This window comes from Artemia sp. Qi Xiang Cuo, chromosome 10 (assembly GCF_049724085.1).
Source record: "Artemia sp. Qi Xiang Cuo chromosome 10, ASM4972408v1, whole genome shotgun sequence".
Classification (NCBI taxonomy): domain Eukaryota; kingdom Metazoa; phylum Arthropoda; class Branchiopoda; order Anostraca; family Artemiidae; genus Artemia; species Artemia sp. Qi Xiang Cuo.
This window is the reverse complement of record NC_142803.1, coordinates 63,676,425-63,694,487: the sequence shown is the minus strand read 5'-3', so window position 1 is coordinate 63,694,487 and position 18,063 is coordinate 63,676,425. Positions and strand designations below refer to the sequence as shown.

The window sequence follows — 18,063 nt, the reverse complement described above, 5'->3', positions numbered from 1 at the left end:
TTTATGGGGATATGTTGAGGGGGGGGGTCGACTTACTCAAGAGCACTATGTACATGCTGCAACTGCTTCTTCTGCTGATACTACTAGTGCTGTTGCTACTACTGTTATTACTATTACGAATACCAACTCTTCTACTACTACTGTCAACGTCTCCTGATCTTGTACATGACCTCCTTGCACTCTCTCCCCCATTCAGGAGCCCTGTATATGTGTGAAAGATAGATCCCTAAAATGTATATGCGTACGATATTCCCTTTTAATAGTTATATTAATCATTAGAAAAAGTGCACTGAACTGCAGCGTAAGCATTGTTTTAAAAAAAAACCTACAAAGAGGTGAAATAAATTACTGGAAAGGCCAGACAGAGTATATTTCTTCAGATGCATCCCTTCTCCCTCCAAAAGAGCAAAAAGTGCTGTCCAAGACAACTACTCTCTCCCTATTATCCCAATGATAGCGTAAAAGTCCAACTATAGAATCGATCTATTGATTTCAAAAAGCTTCCAAATTCTGCAAAATAAAAATGAACATGACAAATACTAAAAAAAAGAAAGGATAAGGAACTAATTTTTGTAAATGACAACATCTTGTAACAATAATCTTAATAAAATAATAAAAAAAAAATGCAAAACAGCTGCTTCCTCACTTATGTTGAAACCTAAGTTAAACGAATTATTGATTTATTTTTCGTTAGTTCACCCGTATTTAGTATATTTTGTGAGTATATGGTCTAGCACATTTTCAGTGCATTTGCAGCAGTTACGTGTGATACAAAATATGGCACTGCGAGTGTTGTCCGGAGATAATCGGAGAACCTCGGTGAGATCCCAATATGTACAGTTAAATATTATCCCTGTGTCAGGTCTTGGAAAATTTTACCATGGGTTATTTATGTTTAAATATTTTTCTAATTTGGTTTCCAAGTGTTTTTCAAATTTTTTAAATTTATTTATTTCTGGTGATGATGTACACAATTATCCTACTCGTCATGCTAGAGATACACGGACACCTCAAGTTACTAGTACTAGATCGCTATTTTCAATAGGTCATGTGGGGCCAGTTGTCTGGAATAATTTGCCTGTTTCTTTAAAAAGTTCAGCGAATCTATGTGAATTCCGTCGGGCCCTCAAAACCCTTTGTCTCCGTAGGTATGAATTTGTATGAATTTGTTTAAAGGGTGGTATAGTTGAGTCACTCTCAGGTTAGCCCGGAACCCGTTTTTCCTATATTTATATATATATATTTTTTTTTTTAAATTTTTTGTTTTTTTTTTTTATTCATTTATTATTTATTATTTATGGGATGGCGGCGGGAAGTTTTGGAGTTTTGGAGTATGTGAAGTATTGATTTTTGGTTATTGCGACCAGGAGCCGAGTGAGTGTAAGATTTTCATTTTTTCTTCTTTTTTTCTCTTTCTTTCTTTCTTCTTTTTCTCTTTTTTTTAGTATGTTATTATAAGTGTTAATTTTAAGAGGGTTAATACTTCCAAACAAGCGTTAGCTTATGTAAGGTCATTTATTTTTTTTTTGTGTTGTGTTGTTTTTTGGAATAAACCCTTATCTTATCTCTTATCTTATAATGGTCAAACAGTAAGAATTGTGGAGGTACGGCTATTAAATTTTTTTTATATGATGGTACGCGATACTATCATATGATAGTAAATATTAATTCAAGCTGATAGTAAAAATGCTTTATATGATAGTAAAAATTGATTCAAGCTGAATTCATTGAACAAAAAATCATTTATCTATATTTTTTCAGCCTATAAACCTAGCAACAATGGACATAATTACTCAGCCAAATTACTTGTGCCGTTTCCGATCAGTAAGTGAGCTCGTCTAATGAGGGTGTCAAATGCTTCATATATATGGCTAATGAACGCACTGCTTGGGATTTTTTCACTTTCCAGTTCTAGGATTTTTTTGGATAACTGACAACAAGATGGACTCTGTCTGTGGTCTCCACGAAAAAAATATAAAGGAATTGCGTTTAACTCTCTAATCAGATCTTTTGACGATATGGCATGCTTAGTAGTTCGCACAATTGCTTTTCTTGCGAAACCGTACAATTTCTTTATTACTGAACCGCTGCGAATTTTCCTACATTCTCCGCTTTCTTTGCATTCGTTACAAAGCCTTTTTTTCAAAGACGTACAAGCACGATTGTCGCATTCAATTTTTTCCACTATCCTACCATATGAAACCTTTATAATAATTTCTGAATGGGTGCTTGAATCACCATCGGCTATATAACTGCGATATCTTAGTTTATCCATAGCTGGTGCAACACGAAAGGCCTCTACCAGTATATCTGATTCCATCGCAGTGCTAGAACCACTCCAATTCATAAAACATACATGTTCAGGAACTAAAGTAGATTCTTGCTGTCGATTGGTCATGCATATGCAGCAATACTTGTTTCTAATTCCTACATGAAGGAGTCTTTTCGAATAGAATCCAATTACAACACCACAACTAGATAATGCAGTGTATCTATTACCATAACCTCGTGTGCACCAACTTCCATCAACTATAACACACGTATCGACTATTCCGTTGGAGTCAATCTTTCCATCAGTCTTCAATGCCATTCGGCGCTCTATTTTACCGTTTTCTAGCAAATAATCGTGAAGGATTTTCTCTATGGACTCCCCGATAATGCTTTCGTACTTGGTAAATGTTTTTTGCAATGGGCAGTTAATTCCAATTGTAGGAAAAAGTTCTTGAATCTGGGCATGAGTCATGCTAGTGTTTATAGCAGCAACTACAACTTCTTTGTTGATATTTCTAGACCCCGTTTCTTTTTGTTGCCTCTTTTTGTCCATACCTCTAATTGACCAGTCGATTCTTTTTCCGTTTCAGGCCGAGCGGTCGTTTCGTTTTAAGTTTTTTTTTTTCCACTTTTTTGTTTTTTTAATGCTGCTATCGTTTTTTTACATTTTTAATTTCACTGGAATATAAGTGTGAATGGTAGCTTCTTCTTGGCAAGATTCACATTTGAAGATAAAGCGGGAGCGCAAACCAACAATGTACTATCTGTCGAACATCATGTTTGAAATAAGATTGAAGTCTTGACACTTACAATGAAAAAACAAATCATTGGTACAAGCTCCTGTAAATTAGAAGTGCCCAAGCATTCTACAGCTGATAATCATCCCAACCAAGTAAGCTATGGGAAAAGTTAGTGTAAATATTTGCATTCAACGGAAAACACGTTTTACGAATGATTATGATTTAGAATCATCATTTCCCTCCACGAGCAGCTATCATTCCCCCATTTCTGTTGTTATTGGAGTCTCTGCCTCCCACGATACATTCACCCCTCACCCACCCACCCCTCCACCCAAAAAAAAAATAATACCCAAACAAAAGTCCTGAATACGGCCCAAGGGATTATACATCAATGTCTACCCCCTTCCCCACCTCTTGTTTCGTTCTTAAAACTAATTATGTATTTATCTGAAGGCTCAATGAGAGTTGGGATCTTTTGACATCAGAAAACATCCTTTGAGGCATGTCCCTTCATCCCTTACTAGACAAAATATTTTTAAGGTCCAATTTCAAATTTCAACACAAATTTCACCGTTTTGGGTAAATTCTCTGTTGTTTTACGATTCCACACTATTTTAAGGTCATACAATATCATCTCCCCCTACTTTCGATACATAAAAGATATATTTAGCCTAGATTTAATACACTTTCAAGTTTGTTTTGACTAGCAACCTAATGAAAAGTCGAAAGGGATATGAGTCGAAGAAACTAAATTTGCTGCTCTTATTTTAGAACTATCTGCTGAACTTTACGACAAAAAGTCGACGACCTGAACTGCTTCTCATAATAAGAATGAACATTATGGCCTAGAAACCTTGTTTTTGTAGCTGCACCCCCCCCCCCCCTCCCCCCAAAGACTCGCATTAATTTTACTTACCCGTCAAAATATTATGTGAATCTATGAATATTCCGGTAAAATATTATATAAAACAATACATTAAAATATATAAGGCAAAAGAAAAAAAACTATGTGGAATAAATCGCTAATATCACTAAGCAGAAGGTCATAAATCAAGGTCTAGTTTTTTTTTTAATTTACACTACAAAATAAAATGAATGATAGTTGCATGCCTCGAAAAGTGTTATTTGTTAGGAGGCTGCAATCCCCTACCCCTCTTCTTGCGACAAATAATATTTTACTTCCAATCTTTATCCCGTATTATCAAAAGAAATTTCTACTAGGACTAAGTCGGATAGATATTAAAGAGTTATAAGTTTTGAAGCTTCAGTAACCTCCCTTCCCCCTCCTTTTTTTAATCTTTCTTGTCAAAATATTATAGAGTCTTATGTATCTCCCAGTAAAATATTATGTAAAATTATGCGCTAAAACATATAAAGCAAAAGTAAAAAAAAACTAAATTCCATAAATCGTTATTAGGTACTTAATAGATCAAATTCTATTTTTTAGGATTTACGCCACAGAATAGAATGAATTTTAGTTGTATGCCTAGAAATTGCGCTATTTGTTAGGGGGCTACAATCCCCTGCCTTTCTCCTTGCGACAAAAAATTTGTATCTTCCTTGATTTATCCTGCATTTCTTAATATTTTTTCTACTAGGGACAAGGTGCGATAAAAATTGAAGGGTCATAAGTTACATGCTTTTTCATAAGGCACATCAGTGTGTTTTAATTTGAAAGTCTCTAGGTGAGTAGAATTAAAAAAGAAAGAAAACCATTAAATAAACTTAAACACAAAATGTGTATTTGCCCTCTCCTCCGTTGCCCGTGTTGGTTTGTTTATCAGTCTGAATCTATTGATTCATCCGAACAACTTCCTAAGAGAAGTATGAGAATTCGGATCTAAGCCCTTAAAAGCAGACAAACCTATAATAAGTCTAAGGTCTTTGAAAGGTTCGTACTACAAAATTAATCAAGTGGTACTTACATATGTTTGATTACCAATTCTTCGTAGCTCTTTAGAGAATAGGGCACATTCATTAACCATCCAGCAAGAATTTTTTAAAATATCCGATTCTAAATTAATGCGTTTGTTGTCGCCATACAAGCTAAACATATTTAACATGGAAGAGATAGCCGGGATTGTTTCTATTCCGTTCCTCCTTAACTTTTGTTTACATAGCCCTTCACTTTTTGTGGAAAAATTTCACTTTTTGAAATCCCTGTAGAAATAACCTGTTGTTATTTCTCTTGGTTTTAAGTTTGAATTATTATTTGAATTTATTTCTACTCGTCTTTGGTGTAATGTACCTCTTTACTTTTCTGTGAAAAACTGTTTTTGAAAAATAATCTTTCTAATTTTATACCAAAGCAGAGGGTTTGAAAATAAAGAAAATAAAACTCTGTTAAAAATTTTTTTTAACAAAGAGACCTTCTCAGCCACAGGCTATCCTGCTGCTACAGCTCCTCCAGTCAAGGGCTCTAACTGTATTTCATCTTCCATAATAGCTCATTTTCAACTGGATTTCAATTGGGTATAAATATCAACGTAATAAATTTTTTTGTCAACTTTTTTACTTACTCTATAGGGGACTTACTCTATAGGAGGGGAGGGAATGAAAAAGTGGAATTAAAATTTAAAGACAAATATATATTACTATGTGTATGAGGGGTATTCGTCCTCTTCCACCTTTTAACCCCCTGCTCTTTTTACTTGAATTTCATGTGAGCTCTACTAAGCCAAAAATGTGAAAAATAAACAAACTTTTGCATAGAGACCAGCAAGGTCTGCATAGGGCAGGTGTCAATCTCCTGATGCTCTGCCCTTGACCAGGTGCTATGTGTTGTTGGAGCCAAACCATCTGACACTTTCCAATATTAATAAAAGAAAAGCTAAGTTTTTCTAAGAAAAGAAAAGAGCAAAGTTGCCAAACAAAAATTAATACTTCACAGTAATAATTTACATTGATAAATTCTGCATTGATAAAACTAGTGCAAAAATGAACCAACTGATAATATTTCCCTATGTTTATATAATTATAGAAAACTAGTGCTTTGCTGAAAACAGAAAACAATTAGGAGTTTTGGTACAGTGGAAGCAAACCGACTAAGGATATTCTATTGATGGAAATACAGAATTTTAGGATTGTTGATTTGTTTTATTTATTTTTTCCCCAGTTAATTTGGTATCACTTCTGCACAATGAGTTCAGTCCAATGATTGAATCTCGTTTTGGCTCTGGAAAGGACATTTCATGATTAGTTTGTACACGTGCATCTTGATAGTATTAGAACTATAGACTAGCTTTAGTATTTGTATCATAACTTGAAATATTCCATTGTGTAGAGAAATAGCTGGATTTTGAGTTCATATTATGGTTTATTTGTTTTACATTTTGAGTGACACAAATAGTATTTTTCACAGTTTAAAATTGTATATTACTCACTATTGTTTTTATAGCTGTTGAGATCAAAATGTTATCTGATAAATAAATCCATTATCTATTTGTGCTATTCAATGACTTTGTGGCTATTAAAATAATATTAATTTTTACGCTTAAAATTTAAGTTAATTTTAATTGTATACTGGAAATTACTATATCTGAGCTGGTGTAAGACTATGAAAAGCATTATAGACTAGTGTGTTGTTGTCAGGCTATGTACTGAATTTTGACTCCCAAATCAGTATCCTTGTTTGTGAGGATTATTCAGCTAAAATTTTTACTTGATGATAAGGTTTCAAAGGCTGTATATTTGGATATCAATTTAGAACATAATATTCAGTATGATGGACCCCTATTTTTCTCGTTTTCCTTGTTAATAACAAGCACGGATTAATTAAAAAAAAATTATTTGCTCAAAGTAAAGAGCAATTTTGACACTTAAAACTAGGCTTTAAACAGTTTCAAAGCATCTTTATAATTTGTTTTCCTAGTGCCGCTATTAATGTGATTAATTTTACCCTGGGCACAACCAACCCTAGGAAGGGCTCAGGCTGTAACAAAAATCCAACTGTCCTTAAAAGTTACATACCGAAATAAAATAGCGTTATAGGAAATATTTATTGCAATTTCTGTTTTAGCATGAAAAGATAAATCACAAGAGACACGTTTGTTTCGAAAATTAGTGCTATATATAAAGCTATCTATTTCTCAAATCAAAAAGGCTTTAGCTGTTATCCTTTTTTTATTTTATAAAATACTTTACAAAGAGAATAAAAAAGAGAATTGACATGAAAATACAGTTTACCAATATTTGAAAATAGGTCTAGAGCTGAAAGGATCAAACTTTATCTTTTTTTTTAGCATGCAGATTAGACCAGGACAATGTGGAATTGCATCGTAAGCACGTTGAAATCCTGGCTCATACTGGAAAGGAAAAGAAAATGCTTTATCCACAGTCTGCGATGATTGGTGGTAAATATTCTACCCTCCTCACTCTTTTGGCTTAACGTTAAGATTCCTGATTATATGCAGAAAAGCAGGTAGACGTAATAACGGAAAACATCCTGCTATTACTACAATACGGTCAAAGTAGCAAGCTATCTTAAGCCAACATCCTGCTAAAGATTCCCCATTCTCAAAGACCATGGCACTGAGTATAGAAAAAAAGAGTTCAAAAAGGGCTCATTTGATTGGAAATTCAAAGGGATAGTTCCCTTTTTAATAGTCAAAAGGGATTGGAGGACAACCCGTCCCCCCCCCTCCGCCCCAGCCCATCATTTCCCCTATCCCATCCATTTAAAATTTTTAGAAAACCATTTTGTTCAGCATAGCTGTAAGTTCCAGAAATTATGTTTTTAAGGATGACCCCCCCCCCCAAATCCCGCAGTACATGGGTTTTTCGGTATGTTCCGGGGTATATAATCCAAAAGAGCAAACTTCTCGCGCGTGTACTGGCTAATACGGAAGTACTAGGCTATGCATGGGCTATGTTCAGGTATGAGAGGGGTGGGAGTCAAGACAAGAAAACATTGGTAGCAACTCAAAGGCACCAATTTACAAAAATGAAGTGGATCCAAGTATAGGCCACTAAATGTCTTATGTTGTTTAACCTGATACTTTGCTAGGTTAATGAAGCTATTGAAAAGCTGTAGCTTTATGAAAATTTCATTAAGCCAGAGTTCAAATAGGAATTACCAAGGCTTTCCCACTTCAACTTAATTAGACAATTATTGCATGTTTAATACAATAATAATATTTTTGTTATGCAATTACAACAATTATAATCATAATATCTGTGTTATAATAGAAAATGAAGTATGATCAGAGGAGTATTGTTCATTTCTGTTTTTGATCATCTTTGGAAGCACAATCTTCAGGATAAGAGTTGCCTCTTGTTGCAAAAGTGTTAGTGTTAGTTACAAAAAGTATTAGTCAGTAAGTAATTATCTTTAATTGTGTTTATATTCAGTGAAACAAATAGTTCACGGGCCATTGAGCCCTTTGGGATATTGTCTTTGTTATTGCTCTTTTATTGAAATAAACGGAACTTGAACTTGATTATTGCTAATTTCTGCTCTACCATCGTTCCTTATCTTCTTGTTTTCAGGGGTCGTGGTGATGAAGGGTCATGGCGTAAGTCGGATTACGGCAGTTCACATTCTGAGGAGAACCAGAGAGAAGTTGGAGACAGAGAAAGACGAGGCTGGGAACCAAGACCTTGCGAGGAACCAAGAGGCTTTGAAAGAGGTAGGAGTGGCAAACTTTAATATTTTGTGCTAAAGTATCCGGAATTACCAGTCTCTCATTGCTAAAAAAATGACAAAAATACTTTCAAGGATAGCGAAAATTGACACTTAACGTCTTGGATCTCATGTCTTGCAACATTGACTTCCAACACATTTTGGATCAAAAAAATATTATTATTCGCTACAATTTAATTTGAGGCCGGAGGGTTAAGTCGGTATTTTGTTGTTATCTGTTTCAAGTAAATAAAAAAAAAGATCCATGCCTATCTGGAAAGAATTAATCGTGGATGATGGGAAGAGACGAGAGATCTCAAGATGTTCTTTTGTGTCGCTAATTAATCTGCAAGTATTTTTTATAGCAGTGCCCGTTAGTGCCAGTGTTTCAGCTCTAAAAAATAGGTTTTTGAAATTTATCAAAAATATTTGGAAAACATATTAAATGCATTTATAAAATTGTGGTTTTCATCAATTTCGTACGCGTAAGCACGTCATTTAAGCGTATGTTAATTAATATATTTATTGAAATCCATAGCTGATAACATAAGTATGTCAACACTGAAAAAGATAAAAAATGATTAAATGATACAAGGAGCTAGCCTACTAAAAACAGCAACGACAAAAAACCAACAAAACTTCAAGGTCAATGCGATAAGATAAATGGAGCACATCAAGCAATAAAACAAACACCAACTGTCTGAGAATAGACTTATTATGTTTGTATTATAAAATACATTTAGAAATATTAAAAACAGAAAAAAAACCTCTTGTAGGTCTTTTCACATGTTTTGGTGTCTCCATAGAGATTTGCTCGGCTGAGCATAAACTTAGCTAGGGTTTTATTTTTAGCTTAACTTAGTGTCGCAAGTGCTCATGATGATACTGAGTTTTTTTCACTGAATTGTTTTAAAAAAAACACTTTTTTTTAAACAAACTGAGAAAAATCTGGTTCTTTATCTAATTCTATATGATCTCTTATGTGTAATTTATTTTAGACAGCAAGCTGATACTACAAAAGATCCCAAATTTCTTTTAATAAAACTTTTTGATCCATAAGATGCTGCAAAAACTGTTTCCGTATTAACTAGGTTACAGTCAAGTTCAAAATTGATGGCATTTGATTTACTGCATTCAAATCTAAAAAGTGACTTTAAAGTGTTACTGACATCCACATTGTTGTTTAGGTTTTTATTTTTTTTTTTTTTTTTTTTTTTTTTTTTCTGGCTTTTAACCTGTCAAACAGAACAGAAATAACCCAAAGACAGAGTATAAAAGAAGAAAACGATTAAAAGGGGAATCAAAACAAATATTTTATATAAAGACTAAATAACAATCACATAAATGCTTTGTCAAACATCACTTTCTAAGAAGGGTTTTATTTTTTTATCAGTTTAATTCTGCACTGAGGACAGTCAAGCAGAGGTCTTGACCAAAAATATTTGAATAATTTTTCAATTTTTTCACTAGCTGTGTATTGTCCTTGTTCTTTCTTTGAAATTTTATGTTTTATCATTACTTTCTGTTGAGAATGCTTGTTTTCTTATTATGATTTAATTTTGGTATAGAGCTAAAGTAAAGTTCATGCAATACCTTGGTTATTTGATGCATGCAAGTCTTCCTTTGATAAAGCCTTTTCTGTGAGGCTGTTTTCCTCCCTTTTATAGCAACATATGTTCAGAAGACTGCATATCCCTGACCTGAAAGAGTCATATTTCAAGTAGTTGTGGTTGATGAATTTATATTTGATGTCTGCTTTTTATTTAGGATGATAATCCTTATATATTAATTTATGTTTTTTTAAGTATTTTGCATGTCTGTACTTTTTCAAAGAAAAAAAAGACGTAATTTATGGCCTAAAAATTACAGTTGGCCTATCTATCTATCTATCTATGCATATCTATTAATAGGAAAGGTTTTTAAATTATACCCCGCGGGCATATAGGGTTTTTTATGGAAGAGACGGTCGTATAAACTTCGGAGGAGACTCATTTGATTGGAAACTGAAAGCTCTAGCTCCCTTTTTAACAGTCATGAGTGATCAGAGGGTAGTTAGCCCCCTCCCCATGCCTATCATTTCCCCAAACACATCCAATCAAAATTTTAAGATAGCCGTTTTGTTCAGTATAGTTGGAAGATCTAATAAATATATCTGGGGATGTCAACCTCCCCACAGTCCACAAAGGCAAGGGCTGTAATTTATGCTAGTCGTCAATTGTTAATGTATAAGTTTTTATGGAAAGGGTGTTTGCTAAACCTTGGAGGGGCTCATTCATTTTGAAATCGGAAGTTATTGTGCCTTTTCTGGAGTCGGAAGTGATCAGAAGGCAGCTGCACCCTCCCCACTCCCTTCTCAAGCCCTATTTTCCCCAGTTTTATGGGATGATAATTTTGAGATAGCCATTTTGTTCAAAATAATCCATAGGTCATTCAACAGTATGCTTCTAGGGTTGACACAACCCCCCAGAGATTGGGAACAGGGGTTGTAAGTTGTACACCGGGGCCTATAAGTTATTTTTATAGAAGAGGTTGTCACATGAACTTTCGAGGAGGGTCATTTGACTGAAAATTGAAAGTTCTAGCTCCCTTTTCTATTTTCTTGTCACCCATTTGACCTTTTCACCTTCATTTATTTTAGTCTAAGCAACTTAGTCTTTTCAAGAATAGTTTCACATACATTTCTGCATTCGCACCTATCAAAGACATTTATTAATTTTGCCAGCTTTTTCATCCAGGACACTTAAATCACATCGGTCCTTTGAGTGTGGGAAAGTTTCACCTTCCCATTTGATTCCACTCTCTCCCATACACTTTGCAGTATTTCGTAGGAACGCAGGACGTCTTGACTCTTTAGCTATGGACAGGCCTGTCGTTAGAGGGCAGACAGGATCAGACATCGCACACGCTCAGCTAGAAACTTTGAAGCAACAGTCTCTGACTGTAGAAGATATCAAGCAGCTGCTTGTAGGTGGTGTCATGGATGGACAATATTTTACGCATCATGTGCCCACTCATCTTTTGACGCTTGTTTGTTTCCGTGATTCTTCATCGTATAAATTTAACTCTGATACAGTGCATTGCGTTGAATTGTCTGAAGAAGATGTCCGAACCTCGTTGCAGTGTGTCTCAGGTCTTGGTTGCCTCGTATCCACTGAAAACAAAAACATAGGGTTACAAAGATATAGTTGAGTTTGCTTGTCCGGTTTGCCACATTGCCCTTACCAAGGATGAAACTGATAAAATACAACCTATTCAGAAGAGATCACTGCAAATCATTTATAGCGGTTCCCCTCTACCTTACGCCTTTTACCTCAAAGAATTTAAACTTGAATCCCTTTCTTCCCGCCGAGAAAAATTATGCCAAAGATATGGCTCCTCCCTCCTCCAACATTCCATCTACCGATCATTCCTTCCCCTACCTTTTGTCCCTATAAGATCTCGTCCCCCCATAGAAGTGGCTGAGAAGGTTCCAAAACTGACCCCAGTCCACTGTAACACCTTTCACTAAAATAAAAGCTTTGTGAAATATTACAATGATCTCTAGTGTTTTAATTCTTTAGTTCATTTTATCCTGACGAAGTTTTATCAGACATTTTTATTCTCAATCTCAAGTGTTTTTTATCCTTTAGTTTATTTATCCTGACGAAGTTTTATCATACTACTTTATTTTGATAATTATTACTAAGAGACATCATATGTGGGCTATGCCCACGAGATCTGTATATTTTTTTTGAATGAAATGAATTTGAATTTGACAATCAAGTCGATTATTTGAATACGATCTCAATGCCTATTTCGCACTAAGCCATTGATAGTTATGAGGTATTTGTGCTACTCTTATTGATATTTATGAAAATATATCTAGCCTGTCCCTTTTATTCCAAAAGGCGGTGCTCTTACCGTGGATAATCAGGAATATATTGAATAAATACGAAGATGACCTCACCAAAATGAAGTTACAACTGTCAGCAGATAATCAAGTAGATTCTCAGCTAATTTATTGCTTCTCGCAAGGTGTCTTCCATAACGACAGGTTTTTTATACCATGGAGTTCTCTTAGTTTTACGCCAAAAACCCCTGATGTCGCTCGGGACGCGTTCGGTGATTTATAATGATGTGGTTTCTGATTTGGGAGATTCTACAGGAATGGCTAAAGAGGCAGTTGCTGCAACTTTTTGGAGACTTTGCGGCTTTTTAGACAAGCTATTGAACAATCTCAATTCACGCTTTTTGTTGCTACAAATAGGTACAACTCAGTTGACGAATGGACTGCCTTTGTGGGAAATATATTTGAATATTTGATACCAGCTCTGTTGAATTGACGATCGGAAAATTTGATCATCTTGGACACTTGGCTGATCTTACAAATTCAGGGTGTATTCAAAATTTGCCACGAGGTGCAGTTTTCGACCAGTACAAAATATGGTAATTTGCTGCTGCTTTTTAAAACTAGTTCAAACTAAAAACTCATTGACATTCAATATTACTATGTGAAAATTTACTTTGAAGTGGTTGATATTCTTTGTGTTCGTGGACAAGTTTTTACTTACTCCACTTCTCTTCAATGGAAAGTGAATATTTGTCTAAATCTCGTACACTTAGCCAAATTGTTTTAAAACTGTTTATTCGTCAGTTAAGATGGCTGGTAGCTATCAGCCATCTTAACTGACGAATCAAGGTGTAAATACAGTTAAAGCAGACAATGAGAAATCTGTAAAGTGGAAGATTAGTAGCCTAAAACAGCCACGATACAATGTAGCAGGAATTCTCAGTAGCAGTAATTGTGTTTGTGATTAGATTAGGGAGAAGTTGTGCTGCTAAAGTGTCGGCAGCTTTTGGAATGCTACTGGCAGCTTTTGAACTTTTTGCATACCTGATGTAGACCAGAATTGATTTAAGTTTTATATTTTAGTTTATGTTTTACTTCTAAGATAATACATGGTTGACGTATTAGTTCAATAGATACAAATAAGAACAGTTTATGTTTTATGTTTATAAGTTAGTTTATGTTTAGTTTATGTTTTAGTTTTAAGACAACACATGCAGGATCAAAATCGATCCTCCAATCCTTTCAATCGATCAAAAGAGCTAAATTGATCCAGTCTAGCAACAACCATTCTGAGGTTTCGCTGCCTTTCATTAAGAGGAACTGATGACCTTGTGTCTTTCCCCAAAAACTTGAACAACTATGTTATTTGTGGGAGATGAGCTTGAAAAGCAAACAATGTAATAATAATAGAGTAGGACATTAAAAGAGGATTATGCAAAATGAAATGTTATTCTATTAAGGAGGAAGGAGATAAAAAGGGTGACATTCGTGATAAGGGTTACTCTCATGTGCTATATCTAATAAAAGTTCGCCGGTGGGGATACCTTGACCACGCACTACGTATGGACAATCCCTGGCTACCAAATGCAGTGCTACTCCGTTAACCATTGGGTACACGCCGCAGAGACATATTCAGCCACACCTCACAAATTGAATGTTTCATAAAAATCTTGACTGAACAACTTTATCCTATCCTGAGAACTGCAAATACGCTCTTTTGACCATTTGGATGCACATTTGTATTGTGATTCAACTAAACGCTCTTTTAAAGTCGCTAACCCTAATTATTGAATAAATATACTATTTTTAAACTATTATCTATTCTTTTAACTTATATACTGACGCCTTGCCATAATTGTCAGTTAAATGTCCCTTTCTGTTCCTCCTAGCTTGTTCTTCTTATTTTTCGTAATAATCTTTCACGTTCGAATGAAACAGGCATCCATTTGGGCATTTTAACGCCCAACCTTCACGGCGGATCGAATGTTAATTTGGTTCACTCTGTTTTAGGGTTGTTTTTAAGTTTTAGCCCTGTTCTTTGTTTATTTATTTTTTTTTTATCACTCCTTTACATGTCTTTTCTCTCCAATCGATTAATGTCCTTTTTCTTTTCTAGGTTGAAAATTAGAGCTGAGGATTAAATTTTAATCGTAGTCTGTATACTGTTGCCGTCTTTTTGTGTAATGGCGTGTATTTTTACATAAAAAGTCGTTGCAACAGACATGGCTTCTTGTAATTGTAAAGTTAAAATAAAAATCAAGGGTTCTCAACCTTAAGTTCGTTTCATTCTCCGTATAATTGTTTTTTATGACTTTTTTTATCCCCATTTTTACATTTTAAAAGAAATTGAACCCTTTACTTTTTCTAATAAATTATCTTTTTTGCTCATCCCTCGCTAAACCAATTTACTGCTCATTCAATCTCTTCTGCTCCTTGTACAGCTTCTGCTCCTCAGTCAAGAAATCGTATCCTGAGTCAACAAGCAAGTAAACAAGAAAAAAAAATCGAGACATTTTATTTTCTCTTTATCTAAATAAATATTGCAAAGAATGTTCAAGTGCAACTTTATAATTTGTATTTTTACGGCTTATCATATACTTAGTACTTGCCTGTTCTTAGACTCGGGAATTATTTAAGGAACCATTATAAAAAGGTTGAACCAGATGGGAAGGTGATCTTGCTCAAAATCATGGGCTTGGAACTCTAGAATTGCTTTTTATCTTAGAAAAAGAAGTACAGTATATTTACACTAATTAATCTATACTGCTAAATTAATATAATAATTATAATAGACATAAAATAGACCAATACGTCGAATATCATTTTAGAGCAATCAATTGGCAAAGTAATACTTTAAGTCTCAAGTTTGATAGCTTAAGAACTTTCCTTAAAAACTCAACACTGGAAAACCCAACGCTAGGAATGTCCTGCTACATACTCTTGAATGTTCCTAGAAAAAAACTATTAAAAAAGGGAAATGCTAAAAGTCTGGCATCAAAGGACTGAAGGACACCCTAGACGGTCAATCATTTTGATCAAAAGCTTCCGTCAATCAATTGATTACAGCAAGATTGACCGTCTAGGAACTGATTGAGTCATTCAAACTTTTTATCAATCACCATCAACGCTTGACTCAAGCTCCAAGCAGGTTTCTTGAGGTCAATAATGGCTCAATCAGTTGATTGATGGAAGCTTTTGATTTGGGTTTCCTTAAGACCATTTAATGACTAAAAATAGAGTCAAACAAAAATTTATAAATCAATTTATAAAAAATTTATAAGAATTTATAAATTTATAAAGCTTTACCAAATAGCAGTAAAAAGTCAAATATTATTTTTGGGAATATGAAGGAAATTGGTAACTTGGCTGTATACCATCAGCCAGCAATAACACCTGTTCGAAGTTGAAAACGCAGACTAGTGATGAATTCTGTTAGGAGGTGGGGTGTAATTATTACATTTTAAATTTTAGTATTATCACATCTTGGATCTCACCTCTCTTGGGTTGAACTTTGCGCCACCAACTACTTTATGGCCAAAATAAATATACAATAATTTTTTAACTTAAATGTACTTTTAAATGAGAGGTGGTGGGGAATGTGGACACCTGGTCATGTATTTTACCTTCTCACACAAGTATAACATGTGTAAAATTTAAAATCTTTTCTGATAGCTTCGTTAATGGCTTCAGCTCTAATAAAAACAATTTTCATATACAAATAAACGTTTCGCTTTGAATTTTTCTTTTTATGCCATCTATATATAATGCTCGAAGTAGCTGACATGCTAACCCTTATTACTGCAGGGAATTGTTACACTTCAATGTTTATGTGTCAAATATCGTAATATTCTAAAACTAATGAAAATTCTGCAGAGAAAAGGCATTAGTTGTGCTAAAATTATGCTATTAGAATGAATTGTGAAACATTTGAAAAATGGTTTTTCACTCACGAAGCTGAACAAGAAGCTACTTTTGTTCGACGCTTATGTTTTTCAAATTTTCTTCTGAATTTCTGCCCTGTTGACAATCTGGTTGTACAGATTAACTTGTGACTTCCTTCAAAATCCTCGCCAACTGTCCCTAAAAGTAAGGAAGTCATACTTTTAAAAGATTTAAAGTTTCCACTGAAACTTGGTATTATGTCCTAATCTCTTGCTGAGCTACGTCATATATTCCATTTTGACAACTATAACGGACCTTGTATATTCCAATTTCCAATTATGTCCTAATCTCTTGCTGCGTTACGTCATATATTCCATTTTGACAACTATAACGGACCTTGTATATTCCAATTTGGTACAGACCAAAATTTAACATAACACCACAATTGCGTATACTAATATACACATATTTCCATAATACACACATTTAACTATACGTATATTTGTGTGCAAAGAAGGCGAGAGGACAGATCAAATGATTTAAAAAAGGCTGATCACTTCGTCTCTAAGTATTCAAGCTATCAGAAGCAAGATGGCCACATTTAGCACGAAAGTGCTATTTTAGCAAATATTATTACGTATAGCACGTGCTCAGAGTTGCCATCTGTAGCAGGAATGTGCTATTGTAGTACAATTTTTGTGACTAGCCCCGAAAATCGCTGTGTAGCACGCAAATTTGGGCAATTGTAGCACTTTAGGAGCAGACCGTGGGTGTAACCCTGATCAGAAGCCGTTTCTGCATGAGCGAGATATCAAAATCCCAGAATTTATTAGCTTTTGAAGCATTATGTTTTTAGGCTCTAAAAAATTAAACCTGAAATTTCCTGAGGATATTGATATTTCCTAACTATTGTTCACTCAAAATTTTTGGCTAAGTTTCATTCCTTACATCTTAAAAGCGGTACTAATTGGGTTAGAGATCCGATAACCTCCGCTTCTTGCGTATGTCGATGGCATTATACCTGGATGATAAAGGTTGAATGTTTGGTTACAGACTCAATGCGAGAAACCAGCTGACCTATTCCTGTTTTATCTTAGAATGTTTCGATACTAACAGTTGGAAGGGATAGGGATAAATCGCAGATCAAAAATTTCTGATTGGTCATTCAGCATTAAACTGAAAGGACCTAAGGGTGATTAGTATTTGAATTTCAACTTGCTACCTGCTGGAGCATAGGGACCTATTGAACAAGACCGGGTGTGATTGTTTGGATGTTTAGACTTAATTGCTAGAGAAAAAGTTTTCAAAAACGAAATTGGGAGATCTGGCTTTCGCTCAATTACCTGAATATCCATGGTGACCAATAAGGATATTTAGAGTTCTTAGTCTCGGAAAGAGTCTTCTTGTGTTCAAGTACGGGGATCGTAAAATAGCAACTGTTACGATTGAAAATACGGATAGAAGATTCAAACTAATAAACAGGCATGTAGTGCTAGTAAACATGCATCCATCAAAAAACAATGGCTGACTTGTATGAAAATCTGAATTGCTACATGGAAACTGCTACTTGCCTTGGAATTGAGAAGGAAGTACGGCTTTAGATTTCTGAAGTAAGAGTGGAAGTTTGGCAAGTTAAGGATTCAATTAGTGATCTTGTTCAGCAAAATATTGTAAAGAAGTTCAGTAAGGTAAAACTCACAAGATAATCTCGAGAAAATAAT

General features: G+C 34.5%; 2 protein-coding genes and 1 long non-coding RNA gene across 4 annotated transcripts in view; all 3 read right to left on the bottom strand.

The window, feature by feature from the left end:
* The window catches only part of LOC148948018 (uncharacterized), a 527,253-nt gene that overhangs the window by 278,423 nt on the left and 230,767 nt on the right, over nucleotides 1-18,063 (bottom strand). The gene's annotated exons all lie outside the window — the stretch shown is intronic.
* Nucleotides 1-18,063, bottom strand: part of LOC148948019 (uncharacterized) — a 437,936-nt gene that overhangs the window by 259,294 nt on the left and 160,579 nt on the right. The gene's annotated exons all lie outside the window — the stretch shown is intronic.
* Nucleotides 7,121-16,745, bottom strand: LOC148948023 (uncharacterized). The gene is made up of 3 exons (XR_016142278.1): nucleotides 16,411-16,745; nucleotides 10,225-10,331; nucleotides 7,121-7,315 (listed from the first exon to the last, which is right to left on the bottom strand). It is a non-coding gene; the product is annotated as an uncharacterized LOC148948023 (long non-coding RNA).